Below are 15352 nucleotides of genomic sequence, written 5' to 3'. Positions count from 1 at the left end.
CTCGTGCAACCAAAAGCTCGATTCTAGATTTAAATCTTGCGCAAAGGGATATTCACACTTCCCTGGTGACCTTATCAAAATTGAACGATGGTTTTTAGTGAGGAATAGGACACTCTTGTATCTTAGTAAGAAGTGATGTTATTCCTGAAATAACATTCCTGACTAAAACTGATTGGAATATTCTTAGGAATTACGTTCAGGAAACTGAGTTTCTGAGCACTGAAAAATAATTCATTTAGTTCCCTTCTTTTTTTCATGATAAGGAGAACACAACCGGCTCGATAGTGGTCTAGGTGTATTTCTTCGGATTATATGTAGTATACATCCTCCTATCAACCTAACCTAACCATGTAAGAACTCGATTAGGCTTCTAAGTGTAGGATTGGACATATGTCGAAATGTATGGGCTACCCTTGTTATAGCTACTGTAGAATCTGTTTGAACGAAGAAGAAGTAGAATTGATACAACACCTTTTTTTGTGACTGCCCTGCCTTACAAGAGCAGAGACTGTTCTATCTTGGTAAAGCACTTTTCCATGATCTGGACTGTCTCAGAGACGCGTCAGTAGTAAACATGATCGCTTTTATTAGAAATACCAGTTGGTTTTCACGGAGACCACAAGAAGCAAGTAGTCAACGAAATTAGGGAGGGAAGCCATTCTCTTAACATTAGGGAAAGAATGGTTCTAAAGGTATCACAATGGGCCACAAGGCCTCCGAGTGAACTCGCTAACTAGCGAGTAATGATAAAACGGGGATATATCGAATTATAATGACCTCGTAATTGCTTCAAAGAGCAAATCAACTAACAAAGAGAGTAACCATCGATCAATGCAATGATCATGAGGCTGGAATCACAGCAATATAATTCCATCCTAAAGAACTTGTTGGACTCACTAGACGACTCTAAGAACTGGTCAATAATGATGAATTTCCTCTGCTCTATAAGTCCATAGTAAATTGGCTAATGAGCGCATATTGGAAATTTTTGTTAGCCAAATTGGTAAACTGGCTAGCTTCTTCAAACATGCATAAACATTGGTAGTTGATAAAATAAATACAAGTATATATTAAGAATATTATCGTTGATGTTGTTTATTTTTATTTTTTGTATTATTGTTTTCTTATAATCTGTCTATAGATTTTAACAAATATTTATTTTTCTTATGTCTTTCCTTTTATTATCCTTAAAGTTTTTAGCAAACATTTTCACTCAAGCATTTGAAAATATTTCCATGAAAAGGAAATATTTAGAATATTAATGCTTGTTTGCTACGAGTATTATATGAAATTTCAATAAAAACAATATTAGTACTCGTATCATATCCATAAATATCTTTATGCCAATATTATTACTCTAATATTCCAATACACTTGAAATCATTCTAAGCAAAAACAACAAGAGAATGTATAACAACAATAATCGAATTTTTATTGTATTGGAGATGAACATTTTTTGTATTTATAGTACTTTTTATTACAAAAATAAAATAATGTACTGAAAACATTTAAATACATTAAATTTCTGTTTGTTATGTTTGAAAAAGTAACATTTTATGAATATTAATTTTCGTAGGCGTATACTTGTTGTATATATACTTGTGTATAATAATCATACGCCAACATGAACAATACCAAAAATTAAACATAACTAAAGAGAGAACTATTATGGAAATACCTACCAAGGATAGTACCATCAATACACATCTTGGCCGCTATATAGGAGGGCTAAGGCTCGAAATGGGGTCCAACATTACCCCGATCGAAATGCATGAAGAAGTGGTGGCCTTCAATAAAATTACTTTTGGCGGATTTTTTAAGTGATCAAACTACTGCGTTAATAACAAGGTTAACATTTTTTAGACGACATCGCTACTCCTCCGTTAGGGGTCTTATAAGATCTGATCTGAAACTGATCCAAAACGATACTTTCAAATGAACGAGTTTTTGTGGTTTCAGACTTTCCTAGAAGCAAAAAACGTCAACTTTATCCATGGAAAGTTAATCTCTGATAGGAAAATTTTGAAAATTAACCAACGAATATGAGATTTGGAAGAGGTTGGATTTTCTAGATCACGTATTTCGCCTACAATGTCAGATATAGTGTGCGTGCTCTTTAATGTTCAATTCTTACTCAATTTAGAATATTGTATAGCTTAAATAAGGAGTTCCGCATTGTCTCCACTAACGTACCTTCCTTGCCCGTTGAGACAAAGATATATATAAGAGTTTAGAACATAAATCTATCAACTCCATAATAGTAAAATTAAGAGGAAAGAACAAAATGGTACTATTGGTACAATATATAGTTTATTTCAAACATCATTGGATACCAGTAAGTTTGTATTTATGTATATGTACATATGTGAGTTTATAAGAATAGTTGTGAGTTTATTCCTTCATAACAGGTCCTTTCAACCTGACAAACAAATATGAATACATTGATCTTGGGATGTCTATATGGTTGTGTTGATGTGTTATTGTACATTGTACTGTATAACATCATAGTCATTGCCATCATCTACTATGACAACGACAACTTCAATATCAAAATTTCATCCTGAATTGATAAATATTTGCATATGCTTTGCATTTAGTTAATAAACGACATTCTTGAAAAACATATTTTTACAGGCAGAACAAACAAGTAAGAGTGCTATATTCGGCTGTGCCATCAAATCATGTGTCTTAAATTTCAAGTGAATTTCGGAAAATCGACCAAACCTATACTATATAAATCGATGTTTTTGTTACCACAATTTAAACATTTATTGGATTTTTTCTGAACTGATTTATCATATATAAATAGTAATATATTATAATATTTGATAAATTTTTTAATGATTTGATTTCCTGTAAATTTACTTATGGTCAATTTTGGAACGATCCTCCTAAGATTTTACAAAGATGCTTTCTAAGCCTTATATGAAGAGAGAAAGATTTTAGATCCTATTAAACTAGTTCATGAAGAATTTTGTCGATTAAACCAGTTATGGCCGTAAATGTCATCCTATGAGAAAGGCCGTTTAACCGATCCTCAAAAAACAGTTAGAACAATGTTCCTATAAAACATGTTTATTTCGAATTTCATTGCTTCACTATAATTTTCAAGAAGTTGTTTATATCGAATTTCGTTGCTGAATTTTGTGGTTTTCATAAAACATGTTAATGTCAATTTCGTTGATATACTGGATTTTTAAGGCAAATTGTGAACTTTAAATTAATTTTGAGAGGGACCTTAAATGGGGGGTAAAGTTAATTATGGGCCGATCTCCATAAAATTTGGCAAAAAGGTTTTCATTCTCCGAAAACTCTTTTACGTCGAATTTCGTTGTTTTACTATAATTTTGCAGCAAGTTATGAGCGTTATTGTTATTTTATGAGGAAACCTTATATTTTCAGAGAGATTTTAGTTCCTCTAAAACTTATTTATGTTGACTTTCGTTGATTTACTGAGATTTTGAACATTTGTTCCCCTAAAACTTGTATATCGAAATTCGTTGCATTGCTATTATTTTGAAGCAAGTTATGACCGTTATAGTCGTTTTCTGAGAGGGACTTTATATGGGGGGTAGGGTCAAATATGGGCCGATCTCCAAAAAAATTTGTTTAGATATTTTAGTTCTCCAAAAACTTGTTTATGTTGAATTTCGTTGCTTAACTATAATTTTGAAGTAAGTTATAAGAGTTAAAGTCTTTTTCTGAAGGGGAGCTTATATGGGGGGTAGGGTCAATTATATGCCGATTTTCAAAAAATTTAGCAGAGATGGATGGAGAGGGAGTGTTACAAAAATGCAAAAATTATAGTAAATGCGTTCATTATCTTATAGTGGCAGAAATTGTTGAATGCTGCCGTTATAACAGAATGACCCTCAAATGAATATAAACATCTAGGGAAAATTAAAGGATGTTGAAAGTCCAATAAATGAATTCATACCATATGGATGATATATTAAAATGTAGTTTAAACTTTGTGCAAACAATATCGATTACATTAAATACCCTACAGGCAGCTTCTAATTTCGGGGATGAAAATATCCCGAAAGAAAATCATTGTCTAGGTTTATGAATCAGTAAATATCTATTAATTAGGAAAAACGATTTTCAAGTATCTAAGTCGGTATCTTGTTTTGACCGTAGGGATTATTATCTTTAAATGGCTGCTATAAGGGCCTCTTGAAACTCTGTTGTGTTGCATAGAAGTGGTATTTCGTAGTCTAAGAGATTTTTTTTTGCCTTGTGTCTATGGAAATACCACCCCCATCCTGGCATATTACCCTAATGATATTTCCCATCTTTGTGGTATTGCAATCCGCGGAAAACGAGATGCTACCAATACCTCTATATGCCAGGACTATAAACTAGTGGATTCAAATGTATCATCGGCTAATCCTTGGAATGACCTGGGATTGAACCAGGGAGTTTTATAATCTGGTACCATGGGAACTGGTAGCCTTCAGGACGCGCGCTTTTCTTTATCCCAATTATTGGAGAGGTCCCTTCGGGGCACACGTGGTGACTGTGGTTTAAACCCAAACTCACGGAACAAGAATGTTGGTTAAAAGACTGATATACGGTAAAGTCTATAATTCTGAATAAGTTCGGGCTGTTGCCGAGACATCAGATATCCCGCATAGTAGTGACGCTGGACTAAGTCTTAAAAATGAGTTGGTGTCAAGTGTATATGATAGTATATGGATGTAGGGTGATTAAGAACAATCTCTCGACTTATTTGATTTCCCTCAACAGAGGCCATCATACCTGCGTGGCTGTAAACGGAAGTGAAGTTTTGTATCTCGGAAGTTAAGCAACGTGGAAGCTATGGTCAGAGATTAGATAGCTCGAGTACTTAAACAAAGTGCTTGTACCTAGACTGACAGAACAATATACAAAAATTGCCACCGGCATGTAAAAAACACAAAGAGGCGGTGGTAAGTTAATAAAAAAGCTCACCCTGATGTTCAGTGTCGAATATGTTAGCTCTCCAACTCGGAAAAGAGGGATAACAGGATCCCCCTCGTTAGAAGATTACTAGGAGAGAGATCAAGCTGCGAAACATAACTTATTTCTTATTTCTAAACTTCTTTGTAGTGTTCCAAAGATAAATATATGTTTGGTGATGGAATGATAAGTTTCATGGTCCATTGTGATGCCATTAAACTTATTTCTCCATAATTCGAGCAATTTTATGAATTTCGTTATCCATATCATGAAAAAGAGGAAAATATCTAAATTTGAGTTATTGAAGAGTGGGTAGCAACTATTACATGGAAATCCCATTATATCATACATGCATCCAGTTATACAGTTACTAAACAAGTATCAATGATATCCCGTTTGCTTTTCTTACTTCAAGTCTGACTTCCGTTTCTTTTGTCACTCATTCGACTCATTTCGACTTTTGCAAAATAGATTCATCCAAGAACAATCCGCTGACAATTTATTTTCCTCAAAGGATTTAATATTTATGACAATAAAAGTACTTTTGGGTTGGCACAGACAGTAAATACAATTGAAAATGTATTTCCAACTTATTCGGTTGGAAGCCTGTCCATATAGATTTTAATGGTCGATATCTGGAGACTAACGGCTGTATTTATAAAAACTTATTTTAGATTTATTAAACAATTTTAGGCAAAATTCAGGAAAATCGTATTTATAAACGTGAAATAGCTTAAAACACCTTCAATAAACCATTGACAATTAGAAGAATTTTATTGTAGGCTCGACCCTTCTTTAAGCCAACAATAAGTTGTTTTTTAAAATTTTTTTTCTCAGATAAAGATTTTTCCGGTAATTTTAGGTTGATTGCGAAAACTAATTATGGTTTCTTTTAAAATAAAATCTAAAAATTCTAATTTTAACGTTTACAAATTTGTAAATAAAATCCCAGAAAATTTTTAAACGATTATATTTTGAGGAAAAAACTCAAATCTAGGCATTATTGGATTAATGCATGAATTTTTGACAATATTATTTTTGACAATATTCCAATTGTCCAGCACTATTTTTAGGCAATTTGGAAATGCCCGTCTGTCAACCAAATGATGGACAAAATCATTTGATTTGGCTTTTTCAAAGTTTGTTGGTTAAATATAATGCCATAAAGTAATTAACCATGTAAATTATATTGATTAGTGTTATACTAATGCAAAATATATTCGCCGGCATTAAAATTAGTCAAATATCAAAGAAATTTATCAATATTTGCAAAAATTTATCAAAAATTACAAGAAAAATAAGTAAAAATAAGAAAATGTGTCATAGTGATGTATATTTTGTCGCAAAATATCCGTTATTCGGATACTTTTAATAATAATTAGAAATTATATGTTATATTTATACATCTGAACTAAATAGACATTTATTAAAGCCATATATATATTTATTTTTCTTAAAAGTTTGTTTTTATTGTCAAAAATCTATTATAAACAAAAATATGAAATTAAGAAAACCGAATCAACGAATATTTTATCCTAATTGTACGCAACACTAACACATAAAATGACAGCCATATTGTACAGTGCTGCCAACTTAAACATAAATCGGCACAATAGTTAATATACGTTTATTATTTGTTTATAAATATCACAATTTTATTAATGGTTTTTAAGGCTAAAGTGTGCTTTAACTATTGAGTGCATTAAAAGCAAAATAAGATTTTTTTATAAATACAAGCGTAAATGCTCCCAACTCTTGGAGACTCAGAGTCGACTTTGCAGATTTGAAAATAGTACAGATGTAAAGACAATGTCCCCAGACTTACAAGTTTTCACAACTTACTATCTCCCTTCGTCATCTGTACAACCCTCATGATTCGTTTCACTGTTCTGGTTTCATTGGGAAACCATTCGTATCTAGGTCTTTAAAATGACATCCCGTAGACTAGTAATCTCTATTGTATTTTCCAAACTTCCAGAAAACTATTAAAATTTCTTTTAGTCTTTCTAGTTTCTATTTTGAAAGTATTGTGCTGAACTCCTACTAATCTTTGTCCCTCTTCGCCGTATTGAATGTTTCCTACATTCTTTCTTTAACTTGGTATTCTACTATGATTGTTCAAACTTCCTAATACCGTATGGCTTCCTACACGTACTATTAAAAAGCTCATCTAAGACTCCGGTATTGAAGATATTGTAATATCTAGTAGAAGATAGATTTTATTGTAGTTTGGCCACTGGTGCATTTCATAAATGATACAGTCAAGTATAACCGTTACTATGTAGGACTCAGATCTGAGATTTAGTTTGATGCCGATGAAGCCATCAATCAACGAGTTGTCACTAAGGTTCCCTCTTAAGCAGATGATCTGAACTGATAGACAAAATATTGCGAACTTAAGTTTTAAATTTAAACTTAATTACTTTTTTGGGATAGCCCAATTCTGCTAATAATCATTTCCAATCATTAAGAAATATAAAAGTAGATCATTCAAATATTCGACCCAATTCCAATAAGCACTTTTTTCTTTGTAAATGTTTTTATTGTTTTGAGTTTTTATGTATTCTTTGTGTGTGCCTGTGTTGCAAACATTTTGCCAAGATGTCATAATGTCAATTGTTAAACAATATTATTGTCGGTTTTATGAATACATTCAAATGCATAAAATTTTGCACTGAAACAGCAGGCCAGTAATCCAAAATGTTTAAGTACATGTGCATAGTTTTCTGTTTCAATTTTAAGTTCCTTTTGTTTTTTTTTTTTCGAAAATTGTTTAAATGGAGGCAACCTGAAAAGTTCTTTTGAAGTAAAATAGTAACCGTAAATACTTACATCAGTTTATAATATATTCCTTAAATAACTACTAACAAGTAGTAGTCACTTAAAAGCGCGCCATTTGTAATAGCGAAATATTTCCAATCTGTAATTGCATGCAATTCAAAATTTTCTTTTACGTTTGACTCTTCTTAAATGTTGTGTGTCTTTGTGTTTTACGATAATGGTTGAGTTTGTGGTGACATAATGGCCAGAATAAAAAGAAATGGCTTAAAAATAAACTTTACAATTATCCATTGAATAGAGGCAAAATAGAAAAAAAAGAACGAAATGCTACTATCGATTTCAACCAAAATGTTTACAAATATTCAACAGTCCGTATATATACAAACGTTCAGAAATTTGTATGTTCGTGAATTTTTAATGACTGGTGGTTGTTGGTTTGTAAACTGTTTAATAGCAACAAAAAAATAGATGACAATACCAAAATATTGGCAACATTGTTGCAGTTGTTATTTTTCAATATTTTTTCTGCTGTATTCTTTTAAAATTGTCATTGTGGTTGTTCATAACTCATTACTCTGAAAATGCGGTTTGACCTTTATTTAAATTTGTGCTTAAACACACACTAGCACACACTCGCAACACAACTGATCATACACAGATCGATGTGTATGGATTAAATTTACGTAAAACATAAACCACACAAGCCACATATGTATGCACATTCATTTATAATTCAAACCGATTATACAGATATTTCGAATAATGTAATCTTTTTCAAAATATATGTATAACTCGCTTGTATTGACGATGCTTGAAAAAGGAAATACCAACTGGCGTTCGAAATTTTAATCTTCTTCCTTCTTTTTCATAAGTAATAAACTTAATTGCTACCCTATCATCATTACATCTTCTTCATTACATCTTCTTATTGAAAGGACATCCTAAACGTCACTTCAACTTTGTCTTTTAAGACAAAGCGCGAGTCTTAGATCTTCGGGTTCTGTACATATCGCACATTATGGAACTTATTCTTATCTTTTTTATACACATTTAACCATTAAAGCAGGAGATGTTGGTAGATATTTCAAACTTGTCAGCAAATCTGATCAATTTTTAAATAGCTCTACTGTGAAATATTTAAATTAATAAGTTTATTAAAGTTCATATAAGAATAAAAATCTCAACAAAACTTCATACGGTCGTTGCTCCGACAAAAACAGTCATGTGAAAATTTTGAATAATTGCCCTTATTGGTCATACCCACCAAATCTAAATATCTTTATTTGTTCAAAAATTATCATGGTATTTGTTCATATAAAGTACAAGTTTTAAATATTTAATTATAGGTCAGAAATGGTGAATCATTCTGGAATATATTTACAACACACTAGTAGGAAATGGTTGGCGAAATTTCAAAATAAACCCGTTTTTATTTTTTTTTTTTTTCTTCTGAAAACCTAACAAAAACACATAACTGTTTATGTCGGCGCAACGATTATACGTATTTAACTATCACAAAAATCGTATTTCTAAACCTTTCAAATAAAAATAATTAACTCTTTGAAATAACGCATATAACTTACATCATGTTTTGTTGTATTTTACATATCTGTCTTTGGGTTTGTTGTTTTCTCACAATATTAAATTCATATTGTATTAACGGGAATTATTTTAAATCGTAATGATTTTGTCCTTCCCCGAGGAACTTTCGGTGCGGAAAATTTTTTCACCAAATTGACTTAAAATCGCATTTTGTTATCAGGGCAGTATTGGCTATAAGTTAGTGCTGTGGTATTTGCCTCCCAAAAAAAGTTATAACCCTAATGTGTATATTCATTTATCTCTATAATGACTTTTACCAAATAGACTGGGCCGTTTATTTATTGATTATTACCGATAATTGTCATTTACTAACTATTGTCATTTAGTTGTGCATTGAACACGGGCATAGATAATATTCAAATTAAGTGAAAATACTTTAATTTCCAACATTTTATATCGCATTTGCTATACATTCATTATAAAAATTAAGCTTTAGATATGCTATATAATGGAAATATGCTTTCAATCCTTTTGGTTTGTAAATTTATATTACATCGTGTCAAATTTTGTTTTAAAATGATGTATTAAGGTCGTATATTCAATGACTATATGTTCCATATATATACAACCAAACTTTGTTATACATATATACACATAGGAAATTATCATTTATGCGGGAATTTAATTTTAATTATTTTATATACACACAGATAGTATTTGATTACAATTTGCATTTAATATTGATTGATTTTTAAACAAATTGAATAATATTTTAATACTTAGAGTGTGTGCCAATCGGTAACAATTTACTTGAAAATGTAAATTTTTGATAGATATGAGGTGAATAAAATTTTACTAGCTCATAGGGCTACATAAATTTTTGACAAATGAAAAGAAAAATTTTAAAATACAAAAAATAAAATATTTTATAATTTCAGTTTATAATACATTTGTTATTGTAGAAATTTATTTCAATAATAAAAAAATCAATAAAAGAGCTTCTTTTATTAAAATATATGCAGATTTTCTTGCGCAATTAGTGACAATTGTCAAAATTTAATGTAATCAAAAAGATTTCGTTTGGCACAGCAAAAGTGATAATATTTTCCACCATAAGAAAATTTTATTTTATTTGCTGCCGTTTGGCACACAGTCTTAATAAAATTATTCTCAAATGCCAGAACTGTCAAATTGAGTATTATGAATAAAATTAATTAATTTGTACAATTACATTAATCTTTATATATAAAAGAGTAGCGTTACTGACTGATTCATCATCGCACATCGCACCGTGTGTAATACTAAGAAATATTCATCTGAGACCCAACAAAGTAGATATATTCTGGGTCCTTATCAAATTCTGTGTCGATTTAGCTATGTCCGTCTGTCCGTCTGTCTGCCTAAAACACGCTCACGTTAAAACTAAGCAAAAGAAGTACACCAAATTCACCGAAAATATTCACTGTTAAGCACCTAAGCAGTTTGGTATTGAAAATGAGCAAAATCGGTTCATACCGGGAAAAGTTATGAATCAAAATTTAAAACAACCTCGAAAAAAATAAGCATTTTTTACACATTCGGATGTAATTTTCTCGAAAACTATGCAAGATAAATTCATGAAAATCGCCATACATAAGTTTTTACACGAGAACTTGATTCCTGCTGAAAATTGCTAGAATCGGTCCACAATTTCATATACCTCCCATACAAAAGAACATATTCCCGGAAAATGGGTTTTTTGTTAATAACTTCCGTCACAATGTCGATATCTTCACAAAATTTTACAAATTAAAATATTATGTCAATGGAATTCATTCAGAGAAAAAATTTTCTGCATCGGTCTATAATTGGACATAGCTCCAATACAAGGTCCCCTCCAGAAAATCACTTAAACGTACATAATTCATTACTAAATTAAGATATCTATATAGAATTTGGTACAGGTATTGCTCCCACATGCAGAAATATTACTGCAAAATTTTTTTCCGATCGGTCCATAATTGGTCATAGCTCCCATACAAGGTCCCCTCTCGAAAATCACTTAAACGCGCATAACTCATTACTTAATTAAGATATCCATATAAAATTTGGTACAAGTATTGCCTATTTGTACAGAAATATTACTGATTACAAGGTCTCCTCCCGAAAATCACTTAAACGCGCATAACTCATTACTTAATTAAGATATCCACATAAAATTTGGTAAAAGTATTGCCTATCTGTATAGAAATATTACTAAGAATTTTTTTTCGATTGGCTCATAATTGGTCATAGCTCCCATACAAGGTCCCCTCCCGAAAATCACTTAAACGCACATAAGTCATCACAAAATTAATATATCCATATAAAATTTGGTAAAAGTATTGCCCGTATGCACAAAAATATTACTGTGAAATTTTTTCCGATAGGTCCATAATTGGTCATAGCTCCCATACAAGGTCCCCTCCCGAAAATCACTTAAAATCACATAACTCATTAGTAAGTGAAGATATCCATATAAAATTTGGTACAAGTACTGCTTATAAGACTGAAAAATATTACTGAAAATTTTCTTTCCGATCGGTTCATAACTGGTCATGGCTCCCATACAAGGTCCCCTCCCGAAAATCACTTAAACGCACATAATTCATTACTAAATTAAGATATCCATATAGAAGTTGATACAGGTATTGCTCTCATATACAGAAATATTACTGTGAAATTTTTTTCCGATCGGTCCATAATTGGTCATAGCTCCCATACAAGGTCCCCTCCCAAAAATCATTTAAAACCACATAACTCTTTAGAAAATGAAGATATCCATATAAAATTTGGTACAAGTATTGCTCTAATATACAAAAATATTATTATGAAAATTTTTTGGATCGGTCTATAATTGGTCATAGCTCCCATACAAAGTCCCATCCCGAAAATCACTTAAACGCGCAGAACTCATTACTGAATTAAGATATCCATATAAAATTTGGTACAAGTATTGCTTATATGCACAGAAATATTACTGTGAAATTATTTTGCTATCAGTCTATAATTGATCATAGCTCCGATACAAGGTCCCCTCCCGAAAAACACTTAAAGGCACGTAGCTCATTACCTAATAACCCATAAAATATTTGGCATAAAAATTATTTTTGTACACTTAAATGTTATTTCAAATTTTTTTCATGATTGGTCCATTCTTGGTCATAGCTCTCATACAAGGTTCCCTCCCGAAAATCACTTAAACGCACATAACTCATTACCAAATATTGATATCCATACATTTAGCAAAAATATACATAAATTAACCTATAAAATTTTTGTACGATCGGTCCATATTTGGTCATAGCTCTCATACTAGGTCCCCTCCTGAAAATCACTTAAATGGACAATATTCATTACCAAATAATGATATAGATACAGAATTTTGAAAGTTTGTCTTTATATACATAATTGGTCATAGCTCCCATACAAGGTCCTTTTACGAAAATCTCTTAAACGCACATTACTCTTTACCAAATAAAGCTATTAATACAAAATTTGTCACAAATATTAGTTTTGTATACAAAAATTCTATTTCCAGATTTTTTCACGATAGATTCATAACATGGATGCGGTCGGTCCCATAAAAGTTTCCCTTCAGAAAATTACGATATAGATAAAAAATTTGACTGAAATATAGCTTTTATGTACAGAAATTTTGCTTAAAGAATTTTTTACGATCGGTCTATAATTGGTCATATCTCCAAAACTAGGTCCTGCCCTTAAAAGCGCTTTAACCGTATTTAACTAGTTGCATTATCAATTTGCGTAGAACAAAATTATATATATGTATTTTGAAAATCCTGAAATCTTTCACACACATGCAAATTACTAAATATCACTAAGCGCTATTAAAATATTAAGAAATGGCGTTTGTAATGTTCAATAAATCTTGGAATTATAATAGATTTATGCTGTTTAAATCTTGGGAATTTTTCTACTTAAGACATGAGGAAACTTATTTCTACAAATATTTGATCAATTAGAAAAGTATTAATCTAAAATTAGCTGGTGGAGGGTATTTAAGATTCGGCTCAGCCGAATATAGCACTCTAACTTGTTTTAAAATAATTTTTCTAATTTTAGTTGAAAATTATTCTCCACGCGAATTTTTAATTTTGTTTTTATGAAAATAATTCGTGAATAATATTATACTTTTTTCTTAAAGTTTATAAAAATGTTGTAGTTTTATTTAATGATAATATAATTAATATCATAATGTTTAGTTTCGCTAAAATTTAAGAAAAAAATATTACGAAAGGTTTTCGTACTTTCGTAAAAATAGAAAAAGGTTTTATTAAAGAATATATCGTATTATACACGAAATTTTTGTAAATATTACGAAAATAGAAGTTACGAAATTTTTTTTCGTAAAGTTGAGCATGGATTTTTTTCAGTGTAGGAAATTATCATTTATGCGGGAATTTAATTTTAATTTTTTTATATACACACAGATAGTATTTGATTACAATTTGCATTTAATATTGATTGACTTTTTAACAAATTGAATAATATTTTAATACTTAATAAAATTATTCTCAAATGCCAGAACTGTCAAATTGAGTATTATGAAAAAATTAATTAATTCGTACAATTACATTAATTGAATATACATATGTTTGCTTGTAAGTGTATTATAATTGAATTGTAATATGTTTCTTTACATAAAAGGCAAATTAAATAGTTGTGGAAAACTTAATTAGGCATAAAGAAAAACAGCCTGTAAGAGCAAAATCTCGTAATTTTCCAAAGGAGATCTCAAATGAGATGTAGGTACAATTATGCAAATATATTATTATAAATAATATTAGTGGAAGTTAAACTCCATCCAGAATTAATGGTAACATTATCACCCATGATTAAATATCATGGACGCAAGATAGTTTCTTACATTCAAGTCTTATAATCTTGATGGTATTTGCCCAAGGATGCTACAAACCCTTTAAAAACTGAAATGGTATCAAGCATTTGGATAAAAAATGTGAATAGCACCCATTTAATAGTAGGTATTGTTAATTTGTATAGTTTAAAGGCCTTATTCATAAATACGTTTTTATTTCGTTATCGGTTTATAAATCAAATTTTGTATGGAAATTTTGTTTTATAAACCTTTTATAAAACAAGTGAGAGTGTTATATTCGGCCATGCCGAATCTTATAAACAAACTTTGATATTATCGATCTATGTTGAATCATATGTCGATATTAATATGAACATCAAAAACATATTTGGAAGAGGGTTTTTAATAAGGGCTGAAGCATGGACCGTGCTTTTCCGAATTAAAAATATTAATTTTGTTTGATCCAATATTTATAACCATAAACTGTCTTTTGTAAGAGTGGTTATATGTAGGGTAGAGTCAATTATGGACCTATCCTTGTCGGTCTATACAATAATTATTTGTATCTAATGTAGCTGTACTTGTATCTTTAATTCAGTAATGAGGTTTAAAGTCATTATCTGATGGAAACCGAAAATGAGTGTTTGATTAGTTATCGACCAATCCTAATCAAATTCTGTAACTTGGAAGAACTTTTGAGCCATACATGAGCGTTAAAGTGATTCTCTGGAGTGAATTTTATATAAGGGTCAATATAGACCGATTTTCGTACAGAAATTATGTTTGTAAGTCGTAATTTTAAGCAACTAATGAGAGTTAAAGTAATTTTACTGAAGTGGTCATTTATCGATCCATCTTCATCAATGTCGGTAGGAAGATCTCAATTCCCATAACACTTATATTGAATTGTAGTAATGAGTGTTAAAGGCGCCCCTATACGCCCACCCCCGTATAAGTCAATTGTTGATCGATAATTCGAAAATTTAGAACGATTTTTGTTCATACAAAAATAGTTTATGTCGCATTTTGAGCCAGTAATGAGCTTTAAAGTCATTTTCTAATGGGGACCTTAATGGGGGCAAAGGGTAAGGGCTCATACAAAACTTGTTTATGTGAAATTTCATCGCTGAAGTAGCATTTGAGCGTTACAGCCAGTAACGAGCGTTACAGTCACTATCTGTTGGGACCTTATATGGAGGGTGGGGTCAGTTATTGACCGTTCCCCATAAA

Source organism: Lucilia sericata, unplaced genomic scaffold (assembly GCF_015586225.1).
Source record: "Lucilia sericata isolate MDLA Ls3-8-SP2 unplaced genomic scaffold, ASM1558622v1 Contig000267F_arrow, whole genome shotgun sequence".
NCBI lineage: Eukaryota > Metazoa > Arthropoda > Insecta > Diptera > Calliphoridae > Lucilia > Lucilia sericata.
The sequence above is the reverse complement of the archived record's forward strand: the minus strand, read 5'-3'. Positions refer to the sequence as shown.